Source organism: Protopterus annectens, chromosome 10.part0 (assembly GCF_019279795.1).
Source record: "Protopterus annectens isolate FY-2018-M chromosome 10.part0, PAN1.0, whole genome shotgun sequence".
In the NCBI taxonomy this organism is placed as follows: domain Eukaryota; kingdom Metazoa; phylum Chordata; order Ceratodontiformes; family Protopteridae; genus Protopterus; species Protopterus annectens.
The window spans coordinates 1,063,447,573-1,063,463,089 of NC_056744.1; positions in this window are offsets into that span (position 1 = coordinate 1,063,447,573).

Sequence of the window (15,517 nt, forward strand, 5' to 3'; positions counted from 1 at the left end):
TGTGTGTGTGTGTGTGTGTGTGTGTGTGTGTGTGTGTGTGTGTGTATATATATATATATATATATATATATATATATATATATATATAGGGTCTATATTATATCCTCGAATGCTTAAAAAAGCGAATGCTGATTGATCGAACTTATTTTCGCAAAACTGCAAAATATCGAAGCAGCAGAAACTCAAATTGTTTCCTAGGAAAGAATTCGGTTGTCTGTTTCTGTTGCTTCGATATTTTCAGGGTTATGGTGGAAAGTTACCGGTCAGATTCAGGTAAGTGTGCGATTGTGTGGATGTGATTGTTAGGGTGATTTAGGTGAGTTAGGGTTAGGGCTTGGGTTAGGTGTGTGTGCGATTGAGTGGACATGAGGGTTAGGGCAGATTTAAGTGAGTTAGGGTTAGTGAGCGGGTGAGGTGAGTGTGCGATAGTGACGGACCTTAGGGTTAGGGTTTGGGTTAAGGTAAGTGGGTAGTTAGTGGTGTGTGCATAGTTTAGTGTAGGGTTAAGTATCAGATTTTTAGGTGTATGTGTGTGGATTTCTGTTTGTTTGGTGCGCTTGTGTTGTGTGTATGTGTTTTGGATCAGTGATTTTTTTCCCCTGGGAAAAAAATCGCTGATCTGACAGTTCGAGATTGTAAGCTTTCGCTTAAATTAGGTAGATCAATCAGCGTTCGCTTATTTAAGCGTTCAAGGATATAATATAGACCCTATATATATATATATATATATATATATATATATATATATATATATATATATATATTATATGTATACACACACACATTTCATTTTATCCATCCATCTAGAACACCTTTTTCTCATTTTTGCACACACAGGGCCAGGGTGTCACTTCAACAGTGGCAATCATCTAGAGCCAGGGTTTATACCATCAGGTGGCTAGCCCTACTATGGTAGCTGATCCACACCACACACTTACACCTATGGCCAATTTACCTTGTCCAATACATGTAGCGCATGTCTTTGGAAACTGGTAGGAAACCAGAGCACCCAGAGGAAACCCATGTGAACACAAAGAGGAAATGCAGACTAAGCAAAGAAGGCACCCGACCTGAGATTCAAACCAGGAACCCCTTGCTGTGAGGCAACAATGCTATCTGCTAAGCCACTGTGCCACTCAAAATAGAACCCACAGCCTTCTACACCAAAGGCAAGTATTTTACTTGTCACACCACTGACACTTAAGATTATATATATATATATATATATATATATATATATATATATATATATATATATATATATATATATATATATATGGGTTGACTATTCACTATAGAATCCCATAATACTGAAATCCCAAATTTCAGTATTTTGAAATTCTATAGCCGAAAGCTTGAAATCCCAAAACCTAATAACCGCAAAATTTAAAATCGCGAACCTACACTACAAATATACCACGCACAATCTCCCACCAGAATCAAACATACAGTCCTACACTACAGACAAGCAGGGCTGCAAGCCCCCCTGCAGCACCCATGTGGGGGGCTACATCTCCACACCCTCCCACTTATATATACTAACTCCGAGATCACGCAATCACACACACAATGGTTACTCACACCCACACATTTCACAGCCCCTTGCACACACACATAGCCAAAACACACACTAACATACACTAAAGCCCCTAACCAACACAGTCATACATACTTACCTGAACTTACACCTATCCATTCACACACCACAACACCAGAAGCTCCGAACTTTGGTATTTCGAATTTCGAGCTTCTGGTGTTTCGGGATTTTAAGGCTTCAGAGGTATAGCATGTGTGCATATATGTGTGTGCGTGTGTGTGTGTGTGTGTGTGTGTGTGTGTGTGTGTGTGTGTGTGTGTGTGTGTGTGTGTATATAGCTAGATAGATATAGATACAGATATACAGATAGATACAGATTTAGATTTGAGATATATATATATATATATATATATATATATATATATATGTGTGTGTGTGTGTGTATAGATAGATTTATAGATATATGTATAAATACATTGATATATACACACACAAATATATATATATATATATATATATATATATATATATATATATATATGTGTGTGTGTGTGTGGGGGGGAGCAACATATAAGCAGGAGTTTTGGCATTTAGACAATTACATCTGCCCTTGCCTCGAATAATAAGCCTCACTGGCTGAAAATGTTTGACTCAGCTGTTGAAAGCAAACTTGCATTCATCGATATTATTGATCCATCAATAGCTGATGACAATTGCATAATGTCAATAAAAGAAATAGCTGCTCAGAATTTCTGCTCAGTTACTTTGCTTTTGTAATGACCATTATAGCTCAGGGACTGCAGACTCATTATATATGACCTTAATATTTATGACTGCTTGAGTATGCCTAAATATATGTTTATTTAAAAAAAACATGTATTTATTATCAATTTACTTTTATTATGGAGCAGTCTGTACTTGTCTATTGTAAAATCTGTAGCTTGTCCTATATTATAGAATTTTTATTTAATAGCTTATAAGCGCATTAGTCGTATTTTGTATTTTGCAAAATAAGGCATGACATATTAAAGTAATAAAGAGCTTCCTGTGAATATTTGTAAATTAAACTAAAATTAATTAAGCTTAAACATAATTCTTAACTCCATATTTTATAACATTGCTCGATAAATATTTCCTGATAATTTTAACATACCTAATTATGACATCCCCATAAATAAAATAAGTAACAGTATTGTATTTGGAGCTATTATGCTAATAAAACAGTCTGATGTTCTTCAATATATTATTAACAGAAACCAGTTACCAGGAAGACTGAACTATTCCAATTGACTGTTCAGTAATTTAATTTAAGGGGCTTTTATTTTAGAAACCAGAGATTACTTAACCTTTAAAGATTCTGTTACAAATATGGATGCTTGGATTCACTAACTATATATTTTGTTTAATATCTCTTTCAAAGATGGAGAGCCAACAGTGTTATAAATTTCACTGAAAGAAAAAAATCACAGTTACTTGCAGTTTATTTCTGACAATGGATGTATCATCAAATTGTATGCTACTCTGAAACTGGAGCAGACTATTTCTGAAAGTGGATGGATTTTACTCTAAATCTCCTGGTGCATATTATTTATTGAGCACATGTTTTTGTCATAGAGTGTAGTATTTTAGATTAATAGTTTGAGTATATGTTATTTATTCCTCCTGATCTGGAGCTGTCATTTGGTATTTTTTTTAGAAATGTATGTTGCCAACATTTAAGTGCATGTCAGCAGTATTATGGACATCATTAAATACAGTTCACTCTATGAGTAGAAGCAATATTTTACACAAGATTTATTGTGAAGTATTGCTGGCGGCAGTTATAGCATAGTTATAAAAAACACTTTCTGGCTAAAATAATGTCTCCAAAGGTTATAGATCTGACATGAACTATGTGCAGTTTAATTAGGTAATATTACTGTCAGATCACTTCCACACCATTTAGACTGGTCCCATACAGAACTGTAAAACATGTGCATCTTTGGTTACTACACTGCAGATTACCTGGCTCTTAGGTCATTCTAACACAGCAGAGACTGTAATAAATCCAATAAAATTCCTTAGTACAATGACACAGAAATGCAATGATAGTATTTAATACATGTGCTAATGAAGGGGTATGATGCGCAGTTCCATAAGTCCACAATGAATCTGACTGCCGAGGGGGAAGTAATGACCACTAAAACATGGAGTATAAGGACAGGAAAAGACAGAGCCAGCATTAATAACTGGAAAAACATAGAATGGATTATTTTTAAAATTCTGGGTAGCAACTCATTCACTTTGATTAGAAGACTTGCCTATGGAAAAATACTACACGATACCTGTACAAGTATTCATTTTATTAAGCAAACACCCATGCTGCAGTATTTTCTAATGTATCAGCTTAGGTTTTCAAAAAGCAATAAACAGCAAGAAAAAATGTCAGAAGTACTGTCAGAGATAGTTGATAGCAGGAAGATGAGAAAGCTGTTGGGATTATTAACACACTGGGAGCTTGGATTTATGTTCCACTACTAACACTTTGGTACAGCATAGACAAGGCACCTCACTGCTGAGGTACTGTTGTTTAGACCTGAGCTTAAACCAAGACAACGGTGAGTAGTGCAGAATAGGAGTTAGTCCTATTCCTTCACTGTACTGCGATCTCGGAATTGGTATATTTAAGAAGGGGGGGGGGTGGGGGTTGCATTTTAATGTGTTTTTTTGTGTATATTACGGGAATGGAAAAGTGTTCCATAATACCTTGACTTACCTTTTTCAGGGATGTCTGCTGTCGGTGATGTCATTGTTGATCTGGCGTTTTGTTCATCTGTCATGGACCTAAGCTGGAGATAGTGGAGTGCTACAGGGTGGACAGGGACATACTACAGCAACTGACAGAGCTCTGCCGGCCTCACCTCAGACCCAGAGCCAACAGAGGGGAACCCATCCAAGTGGCAAATAAAGGTATGTGTAGCCTTAAAAACACTAGCTACATGTACTTTCCAAAGACCCAGTGAGAACACCATGGGGATCTCACAAACATCCGCATCCAGGGTACTCCACCAGTTCCTGGATGTCATGCTAACACATGTCAGTGAGCATATTTATTTCCCCACCACCCCTGAGGAGAGGACCTGCAATATGCATCTCTTCCACCATGTAGCACACTACCCAGAGGTACTGGGTTCCATAGAATGCACTCATGTGCACATCAGCCCTGAAACATTGTCCTCGTAACTGCTGCTTGCACAAGGTAAGTCACTCTACTTAACAGTAGATGAATGGGGTAGTAGACTGTGGTAGCATATGTATGGTATTGCTGCATGTATTCATGGGAATGGAGTGGGTTACCAGGATAGCAGCAGATCATGGACAGCTATGTGGGACAAAAGGAACTCTCTCCCAAATACTGGCTGCCCCACAATATGCAGTAGGCCATAAGCCAGGAAAATCCAGTGGACAATGTGAGGGACTTGCAAACCGAAGGGTCGTAGGACAAATGCATGGATGTCAATGCTGGAGTCCCATACATAACTCTAAACCCCTTACAACTGGAAATCTGTACAAAGCCATCAGAAAATGTGGGGCAAAGGCCCACAAACAGGGAGATGTCTTAAATATTGCTCTTACAAACATAGAAAGTTGATAGAATAACAAGTGTTGCAGTAGCATGAATTCTCTGAAGGGCAAGAAGTCTGAAACTCAAATGTCTGTCATTACTTTCTAACTTCAGTCTGAAATTATTTCACTATAATTTGCCACACAACCACAATGTTATGAAAAATGGACCCAAAACATGAGCCAAATATCTGGACAGTCTTTGAAGGTATGTACAGTTGAGAGGTATGTCCCCCTCCCCCCAACACACCTGTGTTCACATATAACTATAGTAACATTTATATATGTAAGGTAATAGCAGCAAACCACACATTCTCAGGCTGCCACAATCAGCTTGATATCTTGTTCCATTTCTACAATATGCAGGGGTCAATGTGTTATGCATGTTTTTGGTTAATTGTGTCAGGAAGTAGACAGTACTTACTGGTGGCTGTTGTGGCTTATTGGTCTAAGTACAATACCATGGTTGTCAGGGTCCATGGCTCGAGAATGGTCATGCTAACTATTTTGCATGTCGACTACACTAACGGTAGGAGTTGTAGACACTGAGAATAAGTCAATATTTGTTACTGCAGGAAAGCTGGACAATGGAGGGACAGGAGGTCACACATATGGACAGTACACTGCTCTGAGAAACCCACACAGTGCCTAGTAGAACAGCAGGTTGTGACAGGTCAGTCTAGTGGCAGGATATAAAGGTTGCCATGTTACTGTGTCAGTGGTGACAACAAGTCAGTGGGCACTATCCATACCCCTGGAATGACAGGGTGTCACAGAATGTCCACATGTATGCCTCATATATCTGTTCTGTTTGTCATAACATTACATTTACCTGGTAAACTATTTGAATACCAATAAAGGTTGATGTGAAAACATCAATGACAGACAGTTGAGATGCAGATGTCATACCCATAAGTAAATACAAGCTAATACAAAACTGTTATACCAACTGTCTATGTTTGGAAGAGCAATTTTAAGAGCCTGCCCCCATGTCTGGGCCTCTGTCTGACTGTTATGTATGGGCCTGTGCAAATGTCTGTCTGCAGTTTGAGAGCCATGGCCAACACATAGCTTTTTAATAGCACAATACAAACTGTCTGAGGACCACAGCAGATGTATGAGTTACAATGATGGGCAACTTGCTAAACAGGTACAGTCTGAGGTGAGAAGTCTGTAACCCTGTTTGTGATGTTATGACTTCTACTCCACTCACACCATAACTATAAATACATAACAGCAGCAACTGTGGACAAAGGTTGTGAATGGACAACAGAAGGACAAAGAGACACATATAAGAGGAAGGGGAGCCACTGGCCAGACAAATGTAGAGTGCACACTAGAACAATTTCTGCTGTAACATAGATCCCTGCAGTATATGAAGTCAGTAAACAAATGTCTGTCATTGCTCCCTCATATTACTCTACTCTGATCTGCCACTGACATACCAGGAAATCACAGTGCTATGTAGAATATACCACACATATTATGGAAAACTCTGCTCAGTACAATGCATTCTGTACCCACCCCATAATATGGCTCAGTTAATAAGATTAGCACACAGCCAGGAGATCCCTCAGCAAGTATATCACTGAGGTGCTGGACTGTTTACAGAGGTTCATCAGCCAATCGGCTGTAGCACAAAAAATTCTGGACTGGACTACAAGTAGCTCCAGACTGGAGTCCCACTGTTACTATTATACTTAGAGAATTACAGCCCATGTCTAAACTGACATCTGACTATTGAGCAATGTTTTCCATATATGCCTTTGCTTACACGCAGTTATATAGACCTTAACTGTCTATCACCACCACTATCAAACAGGAGTACCCTCATCTATCTGTATGTGGCACATATAAGATATATCTGCATCTGATGAGTGTGATATACATAGCTACATATAGGTAACTTATACAAATATAATGATTATACACAGGCAGACACAGAGAGAGAGACAGACAGACAGACAGAGACAGATAGAAACTGAGAGGGGGATAGATAGAGAGAGAGAGAGAGAGAGAGAGAGAGAGAGAGATACCATAAAAGGCATACAGAGAAGTACTGCTGCAGCCATTTGCACAACAATTTTAACCAGTGGCACATACAAGTATGAAGGTGAGCTCCATTGTGTAATAGCAGTGAGGTAGGTGTTGTAATGTCACATCCCCTACCATGTGTGTGTGTGTGTGTGTGTGTGTGTGTGTGTGTGTGTGTGTGTGTGTGTGTGGCTGTATCTATTATATTTACAACAGAATACTCATGCCCAACAGGCCACTGTCTGTTTAATGATGGCCCATTTTATGGGCCTTATACTAGTGTCATCCACAACAGTGGCCCCCCTGTCATCATCTACTGATGTCATCTACCACAACAGCAGTGTCAGTCGCACTTCACATGAATAAGCCTTGTGGTGCATGCGATAAGTACATAGCACTATAATGCATACAACTAGATAGGTAGTTGTTCTAATCTCACCATTGGTAATTGTTTGTGTTTGTACATTAACCCATTTTGAGTCCTGTTCCACCCAGTAAACTCTGATTGCCCTACTTTACAAGGCCTGCTGATGTCATTCACCTTAGAAGCACCGTTGGAAACTCCTCAGACATATAAACTCTGTGGAGCTTGTGATAAGTGTATAGCACTATAGCACCTACAACTAGATAGCTAGGAGTTCTATTCTTCCTACTGGCATCTGTGGGTGTCTGTAGGTTAAACCTTTTTGAGGCCTGTTCCACCCTGTAAACCACCCATTGCCCTACTTTACAGGGTATGCTGATATCATCCACCTTATATACAGCACTGGACAATTTTCAGGTATATAAACTCCATTGCACACATGATAAATGGGTAGCACTATAGTGAAATAAACTAGATAGGTAGGGGTTCTAATCACAAGACTGCCAGCCATGTGTGTGTGTGTGTGTGTGTGTGTGTGTGTGTGTGTGTGTGTGTGTGTGTGTGTGTGTGTCTGTGTGTGTGTGTCTGTGTGTCTGTGTGTATCTATGTGTTTGTAGGTTAAACAATTTTGAGGCCTGTTCCACCCTGTAAACCACCCATTGCTATACTTTACAGAATCTGCTGATGCCATCCACCTTAAATACAGTATTGGACACTTTTCAAACATATAAGCTCCGTGACACATGCAATAAATATGTAGTACTACAGTACAATAAACAAGATGGGTAGAGGTTCTAATCACCAGACTGACAACTGTCTGTGTGTGTGTTTATAGATTAAACCATTTTGAGGCCTGTTCCACCTTGTAAACCACCCGTTGCCCTACTTTACAGATCTGCTGATGTCATCTACCTTAAATACAGCATTGGATATTTTGCAGGCACAACAGCATAGTGGTGTACATGATAAATACGTAGCACTATTGCACAATAAATGGAATAGGTGAGGGTTTTAATCTCAAGACTGCCAACTGTGTGTGTGTGTGTGTGTGTGTGTGTGTGTGTGTGTGTGTGTGTGTGTGTGTGTGTGTGTGTGTGTGTGTGTGTGTGTTTGGAGGTTAAACCATTCTGAGGCCTGTTCCACCCTGTAAACCACCCATTGCCCTACTTTACAGGACCTGCTGATGTCATCCACCTTAGTTACAGTATTGGACACTTTGCAGACATATAAGCTCCATGGCGCATGTGATAAATATGTAGCACTATAGTACAATACACTAGATAGGAAGGGGTGGCAATCTCAAGATTGCCAACTGTCTGTGTGTGTTTGTAGGTTAAACCATTTTGAGGCCTATTTCACCCTGTAAACAGCCCATTTTCCTACTTTCCAGGGCTTGCTGATTTCATCCACCTTAGATACAGCAATGGGCACTTTGCAGGCATATAAGCTCTGTGGTGCCTGTGATAAATGCACAATACTATAGTACAATATACTATATAGGTAGGGACTCTAATCTCAAGGCTGCCAACTTTGTGTGTGTGTGTGTGTGTGTGTGTGTGTGTGTGTGTGTGTGTGTGTGTGTGTGTGTGTGTGTGTATGTGTTGGTTATACCATTTTGAGGCCAGTTCAACCCTCCAGATACCCCCATTTCATTAATTGACAGGGCCTGTTGATGTCATCAACCTTGGATGCACCGTTTCACACTCTGCAGTCCATACCTCTCAAATGAATAGAGTTTTGCAGAATGTCCAGATGATTGGCTCATATAGTTTGTCTGTGTGTCATAAACTTATGGTTTTCTGGCCAATCATTGGGAAAGCATTAAGGGCTGAAGTCAGACAATAATGATAGACATCTGAGTGTCACACTTCATACCTTTCAGAAAAGTAATGGTGATATGAAACTGGTTCCACTATCAGTTATCTATGTTTGTAAGAGCAGTATGTAAAACCTGTCCCTATCGTTGGGCCTGTATCACTCCATTATTGAAGGCTTTGTCCACATGTATTGTTCTAACAGGTTGAGAGGTATGCCACAAGAATATCAGCTCCATGGCATATGCATTAAGGACATAGCACTATACTACATACAACTAGATAGGTAGTTGTTGTAATGTCAATACTGGTGACTGTATGAGTGTGTGTCTCTATATGCATATCTCTGCAGCAGTGTGGCTGTCTTACCTGTGTATGTGCAATGCCTATACCATTTTGTGTCCCTGTGCTACTCTGTTAACTCCAGAGTAGTAGTGGCAGACACTGCAAAAATGTATAACCTCTGTGGTTCATGTACTATATATATTGTGCTATTGTACATATAACTAGCCAGGCAGGGGATCTGCTATCAACTAGGGTGATTCATGAGTGGAGTGTGTGTGTACATATGTATATCCCCTTGCAGCACTGTGCCTGTGTTATGGCCACAAACATACCTCTCAACCTCTTACAGAAAGACATCTGTAGAAAGCCATACAAAAAAATTGGATAAATGCCACATATTAAAGTCAATCTTTAAATATTGTGCTGATAAACATACACAGCATAACAGGTTGTGCATTTGCATGCATTTTCTGAAGGGTATGAAGTCTGACAGCAAATATCTGTCAGTATTGTACAACATCAGTCTTTAATGAATTCACACAACTTTGCCAGAAAACCAGAATGTTATGCCAACTGTAAAAAAAATATGTGACAAACAGCAGGACATTCTGAATACATTTGTACAGGTGGGGGTTATGACCACCAGCTGTCCCACCATGCAGGTTGCAGTCCATGTTTAGCCAGGTGTGACCTGTGACAATGACACAAACAACACAGAGATCCCCAGAGTGTAGGACAACAAACATCTGCTAAGGTTGTCTACTGCATGCATAAGGCAGTTACTTCATATCAGAAACACTTTACTGGTATGGTATTGTAGGAGTCTGAATGGAGAAATGAAAAGTCAGCAAGCAGAGGAGAGTAGTAGTGCTGAAATTGAATTCATCCTCAAGTCTTGGTGAATACCTTCATGAGGTGGACCCCATTTTCACAAAACTTCACCAAGGCAAGACTAATATATAGACTGTATTTATATATCATATATCATAGATAGAAGTAAGTCAAAAACAAAAAAAGATAGCTGTGTGCACAAGACCCAGGATAAAAAAGTGCTCAATCCTGGTAGGCGCACTGATGCCAGGACTGGAAAAGATGACAGTGTAGAATCCTCAAAACACAAAAACAGTACTACAATGGGGCCAGGCCTGGCCCAAGGGGAGGATTGTCCCCCTTTTGTAGAAGGAAGTAGTAGTCCACAAAAATTACAAAAACTGATAGGCCAAAGAAGAGCCATAAATACAATAAAGTGGACTACTGAGGATAAGAAAGAAATTATGTAATGCTACTACTATGTAAAATGCCCAGAATTTCCAGACACAAAATATACAAAATGATTAAGAGAAAAATTAGAGGAAAGAAAAATACTTCCGCAAGAAAAATTGTCAGAAGCTTCAAATGATAATTTGTGTTCATTAATAAAACAGATTTGTGAAAAACAGTATATAGATCAAGAAACCTTGAGTTGTTTGGAAAAAGAAGCATCTGAGGAAGTGTGAAAATATAAACAACAAAACAGAGATATTTGAAAATTATAAAAAAGAAATATGGACATGGGAAAGAAAAAGAGATTTTATATGGTGCAATATTTATGCAAAGGAGAAAGCCAAATTAATCAATGTAAAGAAAATAGCCTCTAAGATATTTGAAGCAAAATATAGCCAAAGGCATCCAGATATAGAAAATTTCACAATAAAAAAATAATATCACAAAGATGGAATGTAGAAAAGATGACCAGTAAAGTAGAAGTTAAAAAAAAATAGAAGTTGAAGTTATGGAGTGCCTGTGAAGTGAAGAATTTGATGTAGAAAGTCTAACACAGGTTAGATCACAGCAGGATAGAGTGAGCCCCCAAAGCAGTGAGAAACAGGAAGATCAGGAAACATCTGAAGAAGAAATATGGAGATGGGAAAGAAAAAGAGATTTAATATGGTCTAATATTTATGCAAAGGAGAAAACAAAACTGACCAATACAAAAAGAACAACATGAAAGATATTTGAAGAGAAACATAGACAAAGGAATCCGGACATGGAAAACTTTACAATACAAAAAATAAGAAGATAAAGAGGAAAAGTAGAAAAGGAGATTAGTAATGGAGAAGTTAAAGAAATAGAAACTGGGGTTATGGAGTACCCGCAGAATTAAGGAAAGCACCACAACAGGATAGAGTAATGGATATCCAAATTAAGGGGAAACCAGTGGAACAAGAAGCAATTGGTCAGGTGCCATATGAAGATAATTTGAAGCCTTCCACAGGAAACCAGTATAAATGTTCACTTGAAGCTAGACAGCAAAGGAATGAACAAGAAACTGTGAAAACTCTGATGCACTCAATGTTGAGGAGTGATAGGCCAGTGAGTTCCCATATGATAGAGTAACGGACAACATGGGATGAAACTGATGAGACTCTGTCACAGGAAGATGCTATAGAACGTTCTATAGAATGCCTGCAGAAAATGGAAAACAAGGGATGTGCCCTCAGTTTGGAAGAAAATGAGCTAAGAGAAGAATTGTTTGATTTAATAGACATGGACAGATATATCAAGATCAATGAAAGAAATAGACTGCAGAAGGTTAATAAAACCCAAAAAGTCAGAAGTCTGATAAAACAAATGAACACAGTAATTAGGACTGTTCATAGAGATCCATGCGATATAACAGAAGTAAACAGGATATATTACTGTGCAGCTAAATTAATAACTGATGAAGTTCTACCACAAGAACACAGGGTAGTGAGGGAAAGGAAAGGGAGAAGTTGAATACCATGGAAATATCGAATAGAGAAAATTACAAAGCAATTAAGACGATAAGTGTCACTGCTAGAAGACTATAGAAGAGGGAACAGATCAACAAAAATACCAAGAAAGATAGATATGATAAAAGCAAGGTGCAATATTAGAACAGATCAGGATTTATCATGCACTATCGCAAATAACAAACTAAAAATTTCAGCACAGGCAGAAAAACTTAGAAGATACGAAGATAAATATAAAGGAAAATTGCAAAATAAGCTATTTATTGATGACTTAAAAAGGTTTTATAGATAACTGGGAAATAAAGTAAAAGGAATGGAAAGACTGCCAAAAAAGAAGAAATAGTTACATTTTGGAGAAGTATCTATGAAAATCCTGTAGAACATAACAAAGATGCTAAATGGATAGAAGAAGTAAAAGAAAGAATACGAAAAGTTTAAAGGTTCAGGATATGAAATTGGATGAAGTAATAGCTAGAGAGATTGAAACAAAGTTAAGAAAATCTTCTAATTTGAAAACCCCAGGCCCAGATGCAGCACCTAACTTCTGGTTAAAAGTATTAACATCTTTGCACAAAGATTTAGCCATGAGTAAGAATTATTTATATGTGCACCCAGAACAGATACCAACCTGGCTAGCAACAGGAAAAACAATGATCTTACTTAAGAGTGAACCTGTAAGTTACCCTAAAAATTATAGACCAATAACTTGTCTTCCAACGACATATAAACTATACATGGGAATTGAGGCTGACAGAGTTTATAGTCATTTAGAAGAAAACTCATTTATGGAAGTAGAACAAAAGGATAATAAAAGAAAGTCATATGGAACAAAGGATCATTTGTTGTTAATAAAGTCATAGTGGAGAACTGTAAAAAGGGGAAGAATGTAAGTATAGCATGGAATGACTACAGAAAAGCATTTGATAGCATCCCTCATTCATGGATAAAACAGTGATTAAAAATGTATTAAAAATGTATAACATACACCCCACATTGATCGACTAAATTAAAGTAACCATGAAACAGTGGCAGACCACTTTGCAATTAAGCCACGATAAAGGGCAAATTGTTATCCCAAGGATAAAAATTCAAAGGGGGAATATTCCAGGGTGACTCTCTGCCACCGTTACTGTTCTGCCTTGCCCTTAATTAGTTAAGCTGTTTACTCAACAGCTTAGGCCATGGTTATAATCTGGCTCCTAGAAAACTAGCAAAGTGTAAAGACTTCTCGTGTTCTCTTTATGAATGATTTAAAACTGTATAGCTCATGAGATGTGGAACTGAAAGCACAACTGCAAGTTGTCAAAACTTTTTCAGATGATATAAGAATGTCATTTGGTCTTGATAAATGTGCAAAGGCAACCTTTACAGCAGAAAAACTGCAACGCCAGGAAAACATCAGTTTGGGACAAGAATGTGATATAAAAGAACTTGAGTAAGAAGGAGTGTATAAATATTTGGGAACTGATGAAGGATCAACTATAAAACACAAACAAATGCAAATAAAACTTAGTAAGCAATACTTTGGAAGACTTAAATTAATCCCAAAAACAGCACTGACATCTAGGAACAAAATCCAATTTGCTCTTCCTGTCCTAACTTACAATTTTGGTGTGATTGACTGGCCCCAAAACGTGTTGGATACATTAGATAGGAAAACAAGAAGGATGCTTCATGCTCACTAAATGATTTATAAAAGTCAGTGCATACCAAGATTATATATTCCCCGTTCTGAAGGAGGGATGGGCCTCCTTGAAATTGATTATATGTACAGATCTGCATCTGTGGGACTCCACACATATCTGCTGACCTCACAAGATCCAAATGTAGTAAAAGTTTTGAAACATGAGGAGAATAAATCTAACATGAGTTTTCTGCTTAATCTAGTAAATGCTTATCAGCATCAAGCAGGAATGGAAATCAAACCAGAAGTAGATAAAAATCAAGCAGCAACTGAATGTGCCAAAAAACAAAAGAAAGAATATAAGGTGAAGGATCAGATGAAAAGGCAAGAAATGTGGAAAAAACATAAATATAGCTGCTATTAGAAACCTTCTGGAAGAACCTCATGTTGATCAGGAACGAACACAGGAATGGTTAAGGAGAGGCACATTCAAACCAAGAGATGAAAGGTTAATATTGGCAGCCCAAGATAGTGGCTACATACACGTTGGTTTATAAAGTCCATTGAACATGTGGGAGAAACAGACAAATGTAGGTTTTGTAAAACCGAATTGGAAACAGTTGCACACCTCATTGCTGGTTGCAATATACTAATAGGAGAAGGACTGTATACTGAAAGGCATAATAATGTGGCGAGACTGTTGCACTGGTGAAGAATTTACAGTCATATTTAGATATGTTGCCAGTACATGTAATTCCATATGAACTGCAGAAGGAGTCATTACTGGGCACATTGTGGGTGCTGGGAAGAGCACTGCTGTCTGACATCAAAGACTGAAACAATGCTAATTTCATGAACTTTAATCATACTTTGACTTAGGAATAGGGTCCATTCCCATCATGGTATTAGAAACCCAAAAGACTTGGAGAAATTAAAAAAGTATGAGAATTAGCATAACCTATGGTGATATGACACAAATAAGCAGTCATACTGGCAAACAAAGGGAAGTCCTGTCTGGTGCACTTGTCATGGGTTATGGTATGTCCTGGCAAGTGTCAGAATACTACAAGATGTGTCCCACATTCCATATTTGATAAGGTGGTAACCCTATCCTGTGTTGCCTATGTGTGTGCAATATGGAGACATGTGTATGCCCTGTGAGTAGCTTCTGCCCAGAATGATCCACATGTGTGAAGGTATGAATGCAAACTGCCATCTCCCACATATGTAGGTACTGCTTAAAGCTGTGGCAACTGTGAGTTATGTGCTGCTGTCATTGACCCATAAACCGATGTTAACACACTTCAATTAGGTCATACAGCGGGTATGGAATGGTGGTCAGATACTGGTCTCCAGCTGAATGCACCATTATACCATATGGCAAGGACATGGACCTACTATTTCCCACATCAACAACAACCCCATAAATGCACAAACTGCGGTGACAGACCTGGCTGCTCAGGTTGATAACACTGTTGCAGTCACCCATGAAGTAGTGGCAGT